Raw genomic sequence first — 12,259 nt, forward strand, 5'->3', positions numbered from 1 at the left:
GAGCAGTCAGATTAGAACTCAGGATTAAAAAACTCACTCAAAACCACATGACCACATGGAAACTGAACAACTTGCTGTTGAATGACTACTGGGTAAATAATGAAATGAAGGCAGAAATAACAAAGTTCTTTAAAACCAATGAGAACAAAGAGACAACGTACCAGAATCACTGGGACACAGCTAAAGCAGTGTTAAGAGGGAAATTTATAGAACTAAATGCCCACATCAGAAAGCAGGAAAGATCTAAAATCGACACCTAACATCACAATTAAAAGAACCAGAGAAGCAAGAGCAAACAAATTCAAAAGCTAGCAGGAGACAAGAAATAACTAAGATCAGAACAGAACTGAGAGAGATAGAGACATAAAAAACCCTTAAAAAAAAAAAATCAGTGAATCCAAGAGCTGTTTTTTTTTGAAAAGATTAACAAAATAGATGGACTGCTAGCTAGACTAATAAAGGAGAAAAGAAATAATCAAATAGACACAATAAAAAATGATAAAGGGGATATCACCACTGACCCCACAGAAATACAAACTACCATCAGAGAATACTATTAGCTATAAACACCTCTACACAAACCAGAAAATCTAGAAGAAATAGATAAATTCCTGGACACATACACCCTCCCGGGACTAAACAAGGAAGAAGTTGAATCCCTGAATAGATCAATAACAAGTTCTGAAATTGAGGCAGTAATGAATACCTTCCCAAACAAAGCCCAGGACCAGACTGATTCACAGCTGAATTCTACCAGAGGCACAAAGAGGAGCTGGTACCATTCCTTCTGAAACTATTCCAAACAATAGAAAAAGAAGGACTCCTCCCTTACTCATTTTATAAGGCCAGCATCATCCTGATACCATCACCTGGAAGACATACAACAAAAAAAGAAAATTATAGGCCAATATCCCTGATGAACATTGATGAGAAAATCCTCAATAAAATACTGGCAAACCTAATCCAGCAGCCATCAAAAAGCTTATCCACCATGATCAAGTCAGCTTCATCCCTGGGACGCAAGGCTGGTTCAACATGCACAAATCAATAAACATAATCTGTCGCATAAACACAACCAATGACAAAACCACATGATTATCTCAATAGATGCAGCAAATGGCTTTGATAAAATTCAACATCCCTTCATGCTAAAAACTCTCAATAAACTGGGTATTGATGGAACATCTCAAAATAATAAGAGCTATTTATGGTAAATCTATAGCCAATATCATACTGAATGGGCAAAAGCTGAAGCATTCCCTTTGAAAACCGGTACAAGACAAGGATGCCCTCTCTCACCACTCCTATTCAACATAGTATTGGAAGTTCTGGCCAGGGCAATCAGGCAAGAGAGAGAAATAAAGGGTATTCAAATAGGAAGAGAGGAAGTCAAATTATCTCTGTTTGCAGATGACATGATTGTATATTTAGAAAACCCCATCATCTCAGCCCAAAATCTCCTTAAGCTGATAAGCAACTTCAGCAAAGTCTCAGGATACAAAGTTAATGTGCAGAAATCACAAGCATACACCGATAACAGACAAGCAGAGAGCCAAATCATGAGTGAACTCCCATTCACAATTGCTACAAAGAGAATAAAGTACTTAAGAATGTAACTTACAAGGGACATGAAGCACCTCTTCAAGGAGAACTACAAACCACTGCTCAAGGAAATAAGAGAGTAAACAAACAAATGGAAAAATATTCCATGCTCATGGATAAGAAGAATCAATATTGTGACAATGGCCATATAGCCCAAAGTAATTTATAGATTCAATGCTATTCGCATCAAGCTACCATTGACTTCCTTTGCAGAATTAGAAAAAACTACATTAAATTTCATATGGAACCAAAAGAGCCCATATAGCCAAGACAATCCTAAGCAAAAAGAACAAAGCTGGAGGCATTACACTACCTGACTTCAAACTATACTACAAGGCTACAGTAACCAAAACAGCATGGTACTGGTATCAAAACATATATATAGACCAATGGAACAGAACAGAGACCTCAGAAATAACACCACACAACTACAGCCATCTGATCTTTGACAAACCTGACAAAAAGAAGCAGTGGGGAAAGGAGTCCCTATTTAATAAATAGTGCTGGGAAAACTGGCTAGCCATATGCAGAAAACACACACTGGACCCCTTCCTTACACCTTATATGAAAACTAACTCAAGATGGATTAAAGATTTACATGTAAAACCCAAAACCATTAAAACCCTAGAAGAAAACCTAGGCAATACCCTTCAGGACATAGGCATGGGCAAAGACTTTCTGACTCAAACACCAAAAGCAATTGTGACAAAAGCCAAAATTGACAAATGGGATCTAATTAAACTAAGGAGCTTCTTCTCAGCAAAAGAAACTATCATCAGAGTGAACAGGCAACCTATGGAATGGGAGAAAAATTTGCAATCTACCCACTTGACAAATGTCTAAACAAGGAACTTAAATTAACAAGAAAAGAACAAACAACCCCATCAAAAAGTGGATGGAGGATATGAACAGATACTTTTCAAAAGAAGACATTTATGCAGCCAACAAACATATTTAAAAAAACCTCATCATCACTGGTCATTAGAGAAATGCAAATCAAAACCACAATGAGATACCATCTCACACCAGTTAGAATGACGATCATTTAAAATTCAGGAAACAACAGATGCTGGCGAGGCTGTGGAAAAATAGGAAGGCTTTTACACTGTTGGTGGGAGTATAAATTAGTTCAACCATTGTGGAAGACGGTGTGGTGATTCCTCAAGGATCTAGAATCAGAAATACCATTTGACCCAGCAATCCCATTACTGGGTATATACACAAAGGATTACAAATCATTCTGCTATAAAGACACATGTACATGCATGTTTATTGCAGCACTATTTACAACAGCAAAGACTTAGAACCAACCCAAATTCCCATCAGTGATAGACTGGATAAAGAAAATGTGGCACACATACACTGTGGAATACTACGCAGCCATAAAAAAGAATGAATCCATGTCCTTTGCAGGGACATGGATGAAGCTGGAAACCATCATTCTCAGCAAAGTAACACAGAAACAGAAAACTAAACACGGCATGTTCTCACTCATAAGTGGGAGTTGAACAGTGAGAACACATGGACGAAGGGAGGGGAACATCACACACCAAGGCCTGTCAGGGGGTGGGGTGCAAGGGGAGTGACAGCATTAGGACAAATACCTAATGCATGTGGGACTTAAAACCTAGATGATGGGTTGATAGGTGCAGCAAACCACCATGGCACATGCATTCCTATGTAGCCAACCTGCATGTTCTGCACATGTATCCCAGAACTTAAAGTAAAATAAAAAAAAAAATTTAAATTTTTCAGATTGACCAAGGGTTTGAAAAAAATCAGTCTTATTGTAATTTTGGTTTGTAACACCACTTTTTATTCTCTACAGGATTTAAAAGCCAAATGCATAAAAATTAATTATAAATCTATATTAATGGGTATACAATGTATAAAGATGTAATTTGTGATATCAGTAACATAAAGGTGGGATGAAATTGTATAGGAATATAGTTTTTGTATATGACTGAAGTTAAATTATCAATTCAAAGTAGATCATTATAACTTTAGCATATTACACGTAAACCCCATAGTGATCACAAAGAAATTATCTACAGAAAACACACAAATGAAATGAAAAGTTAATCAAAATGAGTCAGCTCAGAAAAAATAAAGACAAAGAAAGGCAGTAACAGAAGGAATGGGAAACAAAGCTATGATGTACAGAAAATAAATTTTAAAAAGGTAAAAGTAAGTTCTTACCTATCAATAATTACAAGCTACAACATGGTTAAATCTTGAAAACTTTATACTAAATGAAATAAGCTAGACAAAAGAGTAAATATTATATGGTCCCACTTAAATGAGGTATCTAGAAGTATCAAACTGGTAGAGAAAGAAAATATAATAGTGGTTACCAGGGTGGGAGAACAGGGAGTTTCAGTTTTGGATAATAAAAATGTTTTGGAGATGGCATGTAGTGATGGTTGCACAACAATGTAAATATAGTTAATTCTACCAAATTTCACACTCAAAAAGGGTTAAAATAACATTTATAAGTATTTTACAACTTTTTTTTAATTAGTACCTTGGAAATTAAACTAATGCTTCCCCACTTTCATTGGCACATGACTTTTTTCCACTCATGTTTTCAACTTGTTGAGACTACTTCCTAGTAGAGTAGGTAGATTCTAATGTTCTGATGCAGGGGGGAATTATAGGACCAAGAGGACAAATAAAAAAAATGACATAATCAGAACACAAAAAAAGTCCTGAAACATTCATGATGTTGAAAACATGAGAACCATGAAACGGAATAATGGAGTTGTGACTACATCTAATAAAGCACCCACTGAATCACTGAATACTGTTTTCCTTGCCCAAAGCATTCACTTTTTCATCAGGAAGACATATTAAAGATGGCTTTAAATAATTATCTGAGGTTACTGGACAGAAGAATCACATCAACATGACTTTTTATTATTTACTTCACTGCCAAGTCATTGGCAAGCTTTGAAAAAGCTAAGTCTACAATTTGTCATTATTAATACCTGCATAATAGCCCACATTTTTGTTCCTTTTTAGTTAACTATTTCGGTTGAATCCAGGTTTTTAGAAACTATTATTGATACAAATAATCCTGCTCTAAACAAAAAATTCTAAATATATTTTAGCCATACATATAACATGGTCTCAGATTCGTATGTAAACAAGAAAAACTATACCTACATACATAGTCATTGTCTCCTAATACTTTTTTTTTTTTTTTTTGAGACACCCTCTGCCTTTTTTTTTTTTTTTTTTTTTGAGACCCTCTGAGTCTCGCTCTGTCACCCAGGTTGGAGCGCACTGGTGCGATTTCAGCCCACTGCAACCTCCGCCTCGCAGGCTCAAGCGATCCTCCCACCTCAGCCTCCCGAGTAGCTGGGACTACTGGTGTACACCACCACACCCGGCTAACTTTTGTATTTTTTAATGGGAGTCAGGGTTTCACCATGTTGCCCAAGCTGGTCTTGAGCTCCTGAGCTCAAACTGTCCACCCTCTTGGCCTCCCAAAGAGTTGGGATTTCAGGCCTGAGCCACCACACCCGACCCTCCCAATACTCTTTCCGTCTGTCACCATTGTGTAGTAGCTATGTGGTTTTAATGGGACTGACAACCTCCTCAGCCAATCAGGGTAGTCCCATCCCCCCTGCCATATTGATTAATTTACACAGTCCTACCCAAGCTAGTCAGGGCATGGAATTCCCCCAGCCCCCGGGATTGACGTAGAAGTGCGCACCTGACCCAAGATACTCTGAGAAGCTCAAAAAATTTTCACAATAGCTCTGAGAGGTCTGTCTCTGGATGTGAACAAGGATGCATGAAGCCCCAGATGTTACTGGCAGCCATCCTGTGACCACAGAAACGGACTAGAGAATAAAGATTGCACACAAGGGAGAACAAAGCTCAAATTCTCACAGAGAAATAAAGTCAGAATTCAGATTAAACCAATCGGCCTTAACTGGACTTAAGTTTTTTTGTACATAAAGATGAATGTAGAAAATAATGCAATGAGGCCGGGCGCGGTGGCTCACGCCTGTAATCCCAGCACTTTGGGAGGCCGAGATGGGTGGATCACGACATCAGGAGATCGAGACCATCCTGGCTAACATGGTGAAACCCTGTCTCTACTAAAAAATACAAAAAATTAGCCGAGTGTGGTGGCGGGCACCAGTAGTCCCAGCTACTCGGGAGGCTGAGGCAGGAGAATGGTGGGAACCCGGGAGGCAGAACTTGCAGCGAGCCGAGATCACACCACTGCCCTCCAGCCTGGGTGACAGAGCGAGACTCCGTCTCGAAAAAAAAAAAAGAAAAAAGAAAATAATGCAACGAACATCCCTGAACCTCCATTGTGTTTTATCATATTTTAGTATTTTGCCTATTTGCCTCAGGAATAGGAGTTTGGGGAGTTTTAAGGTTTTGTGTTTTGTTTGTTTTCTCTTGCTTTGTTTTGGAGACAGAGTCTCCCACTGTTGCCCAGACTGGAGTGTAGTGGCGCAATCACAGCTCACTGCAACCTTCCCCTCAGGCTCATTCTTGTGCCTCAGCCTCCCGAGTAGCTGGGATTACAGGCCTGCAAGGCCTGCACCCTGCCCGGATAATTTTTGCCTTTTTAGTAGAGACGGGGTTTCATCATGTTGACCTGGATGGTCTTGAACTCCTGGCCTCAAGTGATCGCCCACCTCAGCCTCCCAAAGTGCTGGGAGTACAGGCGTGAGTGACCGCACCCAGCCTTTGATTGCCTTTTCTAATCAATATACAAAACCACTATGGATTTTTGTACATTGGTCAATATAGAAATGCTGTTGAGGCCTCTTATTAATTCTGTTTATAATATTTTTTGGATTTTCTAATAATCATGTTTATGTAAATTAGTTTATTCTCTTCCTTATTATTACACACTTGATATTGGATATGTCTTGCTCACCACTTCTGACCTCTTTGCCACCCAGGTGCAAGCTGATGGTAACCTCACTGTGTCCTGGAAATTCTTCCTGCCCTGGAAATTTGCTCAGCAGCACTCAGACAGAGACAACCCAGAAGTGGGGTAGGGGAGGGAGAGTTAATGCTTAATGAGGAAATCCTTGACAGATGGGGAATAGGGACAAGTGGAAAAGTGCTTTCCCCTTTATTCCCCTATGCAGACAGTTCTGAGATGCATTTCATAAGGCTTCTGAGCAAGTCCTATGAGCTCAAGCAACCAGTGTCTATAGTAGACACTAGTTTTTCAGGTCTATTTCTTTTTCAGGTCTCACTACATTAATCAAATTCTCTCTACAATGTTGACTGACGTGGGGATAGCAGGCATGTTTGTCTTATTTTTGGCTTTAATAGGAATGCCTCTAAAGAGGTATATGGAATCAGCCAATCAGGGTAGATTGGATATCCGCGTCCTCATGTGCATGCTCACCAAAGGGCAACCCCTACAGGTAGATAAAAATCACATTCCTGGCCGGGTGCGGTGGTTCACGCCTATAATCCCAGCACTTTGGGAGGCTGAGGTGGGCGGATCACCTGAGGTCAGGAGTTCAAGACCAGCCTGGCCAATATGGTGAAACCCTGTCTCTACTCAAAATACAAAAATTAGTCGGGTGTGGTGGCACACATCTGTAATCCCAGCTACTTGGGAGGCTGAGGCAGGAGAATTGCTTGAACCCAATAGGCAGAAGATGCAGTGAGCTGAGATCATGCCATTGCACTCCAGCCTGAGCAGCAAGAGTGAAACTCTGTCTCAAAGAAAAAACAAAAATCACATTCCTTCAGTCAGCCTCTTTCCCAAATGCAAAGTGGCTGTATTGGCAGGGATCAATAATGTGAGTTCCCCTCTCTGAGGCCTGCTACCAACATTACCAGATGTGGGATCTTCCAACAGCAGAGACCAAAGCTGAGTCTCCAATATAGCACCATTCCCCAGGGAAAATCAGCCAAACACCTGGTGACAGATTGATTACATCAGGCCCCTTACATCATAGAGAGAGAACTGATTTGTCCTCCTTGGAATAGACACTATTCTGAATATGGATTAGCTCTCCCTAGCCAGCACCATCTGCACTCACAAAACAGCACAGTGATGGACTGATGCCCTAGAAATTCACTGGCCTTACCAGGTAACCCATGACCACGCAACATGTGGGTCATGGTAACAAGCTGGTAAGGGGCTTACCAAAAACTCAGCTACAGATGGTACCAATTAGGGGACAACATCCTAAAAGGATAGATTCTATCTTACATAATGCCAGAGGGAGAGAGGGAGAGAGAGGGAGAGAGAGGGAGGGGGAGGGAGGGGGAGGGAGGGGGAGGGAGGGGGAGGGGGAGGGAGGGGGAGGGAGGGGGAGGGAGGGGGAGGGAGGGGGAGGGAGGGGGAGGGAGGGGGAGGGAGGGGGAGGGAGGGGGAGGGAGGGGGAGAGGGATTGATACATGGGTACTGTTTCTTCCACCAGCCCAGGATCAAGGAATGGTCGTGAGGTGATTCCCCTTATTATTTCATAGATAACAACTCAATTGCAGGACTTTTGCTTCCTGTCCCCACAACTCTGAGCCCTGCTGGCTGTGGGTCTTAGTGCCAACAACAATGGGGCCCGTGAATTGGCAGCTGAAACAAGCGCCTGGCCTTTTGGGGCTTCTCCTGCCACTGAAACAAAGAAGAACAGTTCTCAATTGCTGCAGCCATAGATCCTGATTACAAAAGGGAAATTAGATTGCTACTAAACAACAGGGCTAGGGAAGTCTGTGTCTAAACCCAGGAGATTCTCTGAGATGCCGCTTAATATCTCCATGTCCCATACTAAAAGTCAATGGAACGTGCAGGGGGCGGCCTGAGAATCCAGAACATGTCCTGCTCCCCACCCCCCCCCACCCCACTCCCTCCCAGGGAGGTAGCGGACGCTGGAGCTGCTTAGGCCAGAAGCCCAGGGGCAGGGGCATGGTGGGGGCGCCTTTCTCACCCCGAGAGAACGCAGCGGTGGTCACGGGGAGGGGCGCCACCATGCAGCACCCAGGCCTGGATTCCAGCTAGCAGTATCAGCCTTCTCTCACTTTCGAGCAGCGACACCGCGGGTGTAGACCGTCTCAGGTGCGTCTTCGTTCAGATCTACTGTCCTCAGCCCCAGCTTGGGCTCGCCCTCAGCCTGCTAGAGCTGTTGGATGTGATCAGGCCTCGAGGCACCCTGGCCTCACCGCCTCCCCCCCCGCCCCCACCCGCGAAGACCGAGGGAAAGCAGACGCGTCTCCGCGGCAACCCGGAGCCTGCAGCCCGCAGGGAGCCCGCAGCCCGCAGGGAGCCCGCAGCCCGCAGGGACCCCACCGCCCCAGGTGCAGGCGGGTACACGCCACTGGCAGAAAACATCACACCAAACCAGTCTGAGGGAGTCAAAGCAAACTATAATATTTCAGGCGTCAGAGACTCTCCTATTACAGAATTTGCCTGTTTGGATAGCATGACACCTTTTCCACAAGATTTTATTAATAAGCTGAACAAACAGTTTATAGGCTCAGTATCACACACCTGAGAAAAGAGTTTTCTTAACGTTACATTAAAATCCTTCCCAGCTAACAGAAATAGAGGCCAGAATACCATAGAGCAAAACTCAGAAAGCCTGAACACGGAAGGAAACTTCACATATCAGGCTCCGAATGGCTTGGTATTAGTTATCCCTATAAATCTTTTGTGTTTCTACTATACAATATTCTCCGGGGTTTCTGCTTCTGATGTCAACATCAGAGATGTATGAACTGAACGGCACCAAAGTCAGAACTCAGCTTCAGCATCAGTCACACTAGGCATGGCCCAGGTAATCCCAGCTACTCAGGAGGCTGAGGCAGGAGAATCTCTTGAACCCAGGAGGTGGAGGCTGCAGTGAGCAGAGATTGTGCCACTGCACTGTAGCCTGGGCAACAAGAGCAAAACTCTGTCTCAAAGAAACAAAAAAACAAAAAACACCTTTCAAGTGCACTGTCTCCCAACAGAACTAATGGAGCTGCCAGCTTCCTCCAGAAACTCTTCTTTTATGGAAATGTGCTTCCTCTGCCAATTAGGAAGGCTGCTGAATAGACTTCCTGGCCATAAATTCCCAAGAGTGGTTAAAGTATCCTAATGGACAGACAAGAAAGGCAAAGATGAATCTTCCACTTCCCTTGGCTTTTATATAGTAGTTGATCCAGCCATACTTAAACCTCCATTCATACTGAGACCTAAACCAAAAACAAACAAACAAACAACAAAAAACAAATCTAAAACGAAACACAAACTAGATTTTACACCTACAGTTTGGGATGCCAAAAAGAAAAATTGTTCTGGGATATGCTGAAGCAAAATTGTGTGTATGGGGGATCCGACTGCTAATACACTTTGTTGAGTCAAAAACCGTGTTGAGATGAGTAAGCTTGAAGAAAAAGGCCTGAGCGTATACAGGCTTTCTACCAAAAAAAAGCAATGGACCTGGGTTCAGTTAAACACAACCTTTGTTTTTTAAAATGGCAGGCTAGATTGTATCAGTGCAACTCAAGACATCTCCAAAATGAAGAAGGAACAGAGCATTTACAAAAATAAAATAGAAATTATCTTTTATTATGTTTACTGCTGGAGAAGCCGTGATGGATGAGATCATCAGCCCTTTCCCTGTCATGAAGGAACTCTTACTAATGAGGACTAATAGTAGCACTACTGGAAAATACTCTGCTACCAAATTAGCTCAAAATAAGGATTCCATTAATCCTACTTCCTTTCTGAGGGCTATGATGCGACAAAATGAGTCTGGGCGTTTTATCCTGTTTCAAATACTGCACCCTTTGAAAGAGCTTTTTAAATGCATCTATGAGTGAAGCCAGTAATTAGCAAGATAATATTGTGCCACATGCAAAAAGGCAATGTCTTAAAACATGAATCTATTGATCCATCCCAGCAAATGAACCTGACACTTTGTGGAGATCCTGCAAGTTTCCTTCCATATAATAATAATAATGACTTAATACAAGACTAGGAAAAACTTAAACATTGATTTTGAAGATATCAAATACAATCAGCAGAATGAGGAACTTCAGATCTGACTTTCTGGTGAAGATTTTATCTACTAGGCATAACAGATAAAATCCTAACTTATATCCAAGACTATTTTACAAGTCTGCCTTCGTGTATTCAGGTCATAAGCAGCAACATTCCTTGGTTCTCAACTCAAGCTACAGGGTAGTTACAACCACCCCAATAGCTTTAGCACCAACAAATTCATGAGATGAAGCAGCAGCAACTGGGTCACAAAATGAGGCATAGCAAGTAAATGGCAGCTTACAGATTGGAGTTCTAATCAGGCCATGCCTTGCAGATATTCCCAGCAAGACCTACAACAGTATGAGGTCTTTTCCAACTTCCATGCCATGAATCAGACTTTCCCTACAAATCTGAGTTTAATACTAGGCCTCATATACAGAACCTTAGTGCCTGTATTCAGGCTGTGCCACAACAACATTCCAAGTATACTCAGTTGGACTTCCCTGTAGGAAGTTTTGAACCATTGCTAGTATCCAACTACTTCTAATTTAGAAGATTTGGTCAGTTATTTATAAGTTTCTGAAAACCAACAACATGGAGAAAAAAGCAGTCTGTTGTAACTTTTCAAGTGTGTTATGCCAAGGACATGTCAACAGATCAGTGCCAGCCAGAAACTGCACACCTTTGTGGATCTGATGCAATATAAATACAACTCCAAGCTCACAGACATTTTAAAACAAGTTGCTTTCAATGAAACATATCTAGCTGAATAGCATAAATAACACTCGGACTATTATATGTCCTCAGCCTCTGTTATCCATCAGAAACCAGACTGACATCCAGTGAGTTCTTCTAACTCCAGGCCTGATTTTCGCCTTAGCTTTGGATGCTGTATAAATTATCTTGCAGAAGGTTGCAGAATAAAACTGAACGTTCAGTGTCAGCAAGTTCACATGGAGGCACTGATGCACATTCCTTGTACTGTCATTTCAAACCAAATTGTTTTTGATCTTAGAAGATGATTTTAAAATAAAATATAAATATAAAATAATCTATTTTAATATAGATATATGCATATATAAATTTTAAAATAAAATTTTAAATCATCAGCCATTAAAATAGAAACTCTGCTGCTACAAACAGCAACATATTGCATTTCACCTTATTCTGAGCACCATGTTATATGAGATATTTGAGAGAAAAATGAGCATTTAAGATACTTTAAGAATTTTCTCTATTTAAATTATTATATCAGAATAAAAATGAAACACATGGGGTTTGAACTTATGGGCTGCTATTTTAGTATATCAAATACAAAGTTAAAAATCGAAAACTCTTTCCCTACTTATTAGCTTCTGTTTCTATCTCAGATGCTAAAAGAAGTAGTGTGGTGTTTTTATGAAAAAGAAAATATCAATGTTTCCCTTCTTCACTGTTAATGTAAATGCCTCACAATTTTTTTTACCTATAACAGTATAGGATTTACATCAACTCTCTTATTTCTTATATGATTATTACAATATAGCCAGATAATATGGTTCATATAACTTAGATTCTTAAACATTTTGACTTTAAAGACTTTCTTTGTGACCTAGTACCTGGGGCAGGAGTGAGGTAAGGTAATATTTGAAATTTGAATAGGATATGATTGGAGTTTTAAACAAAATGATGTTTAATAACCAAACTGATCCTGAC

The 12,259-nt window shown here is 41.1% G+C and overlaps 1 protein-coding gene across 1 annotated transcript in view; it reads right to left on the reverse strand.

The window, feature by feature from the left end:
* The window catches only part of CMAH (cytidine monophosphate-N-acetylneuraminic acid hydroxylase), a 377,256-nt gene extending 368,467 nt beyond the window's left edge, over nt 1-8,789 (reverse strand). The window contains exon 1 of the mRNA XM_054557301.2: nt 8,526-8,789. The gene's annotated coding sequence lies outside the window, so the exon portion shown is untranslated. The remainder of the gene's footprint in view (nt 1-8,525) is intronic.
* Nucleotides 8,790-12,259: the final 3,470 nt, after the last annotated feature.

The sequence above is a fragment of the Pongo abelii genome, chromosome 5 (assembly GCF_028885655.2).
Source record: "Pongo abelii isolate AG06213 chromosome 5, NHGRI_mPonAbe1-v2.0_pri, whole genome shotgun sequence".
NCBI lineage: Eukaryota > Metazoa > Chordata > Mammalia > Primates > Hominidae > Pongo > Pongo abelii.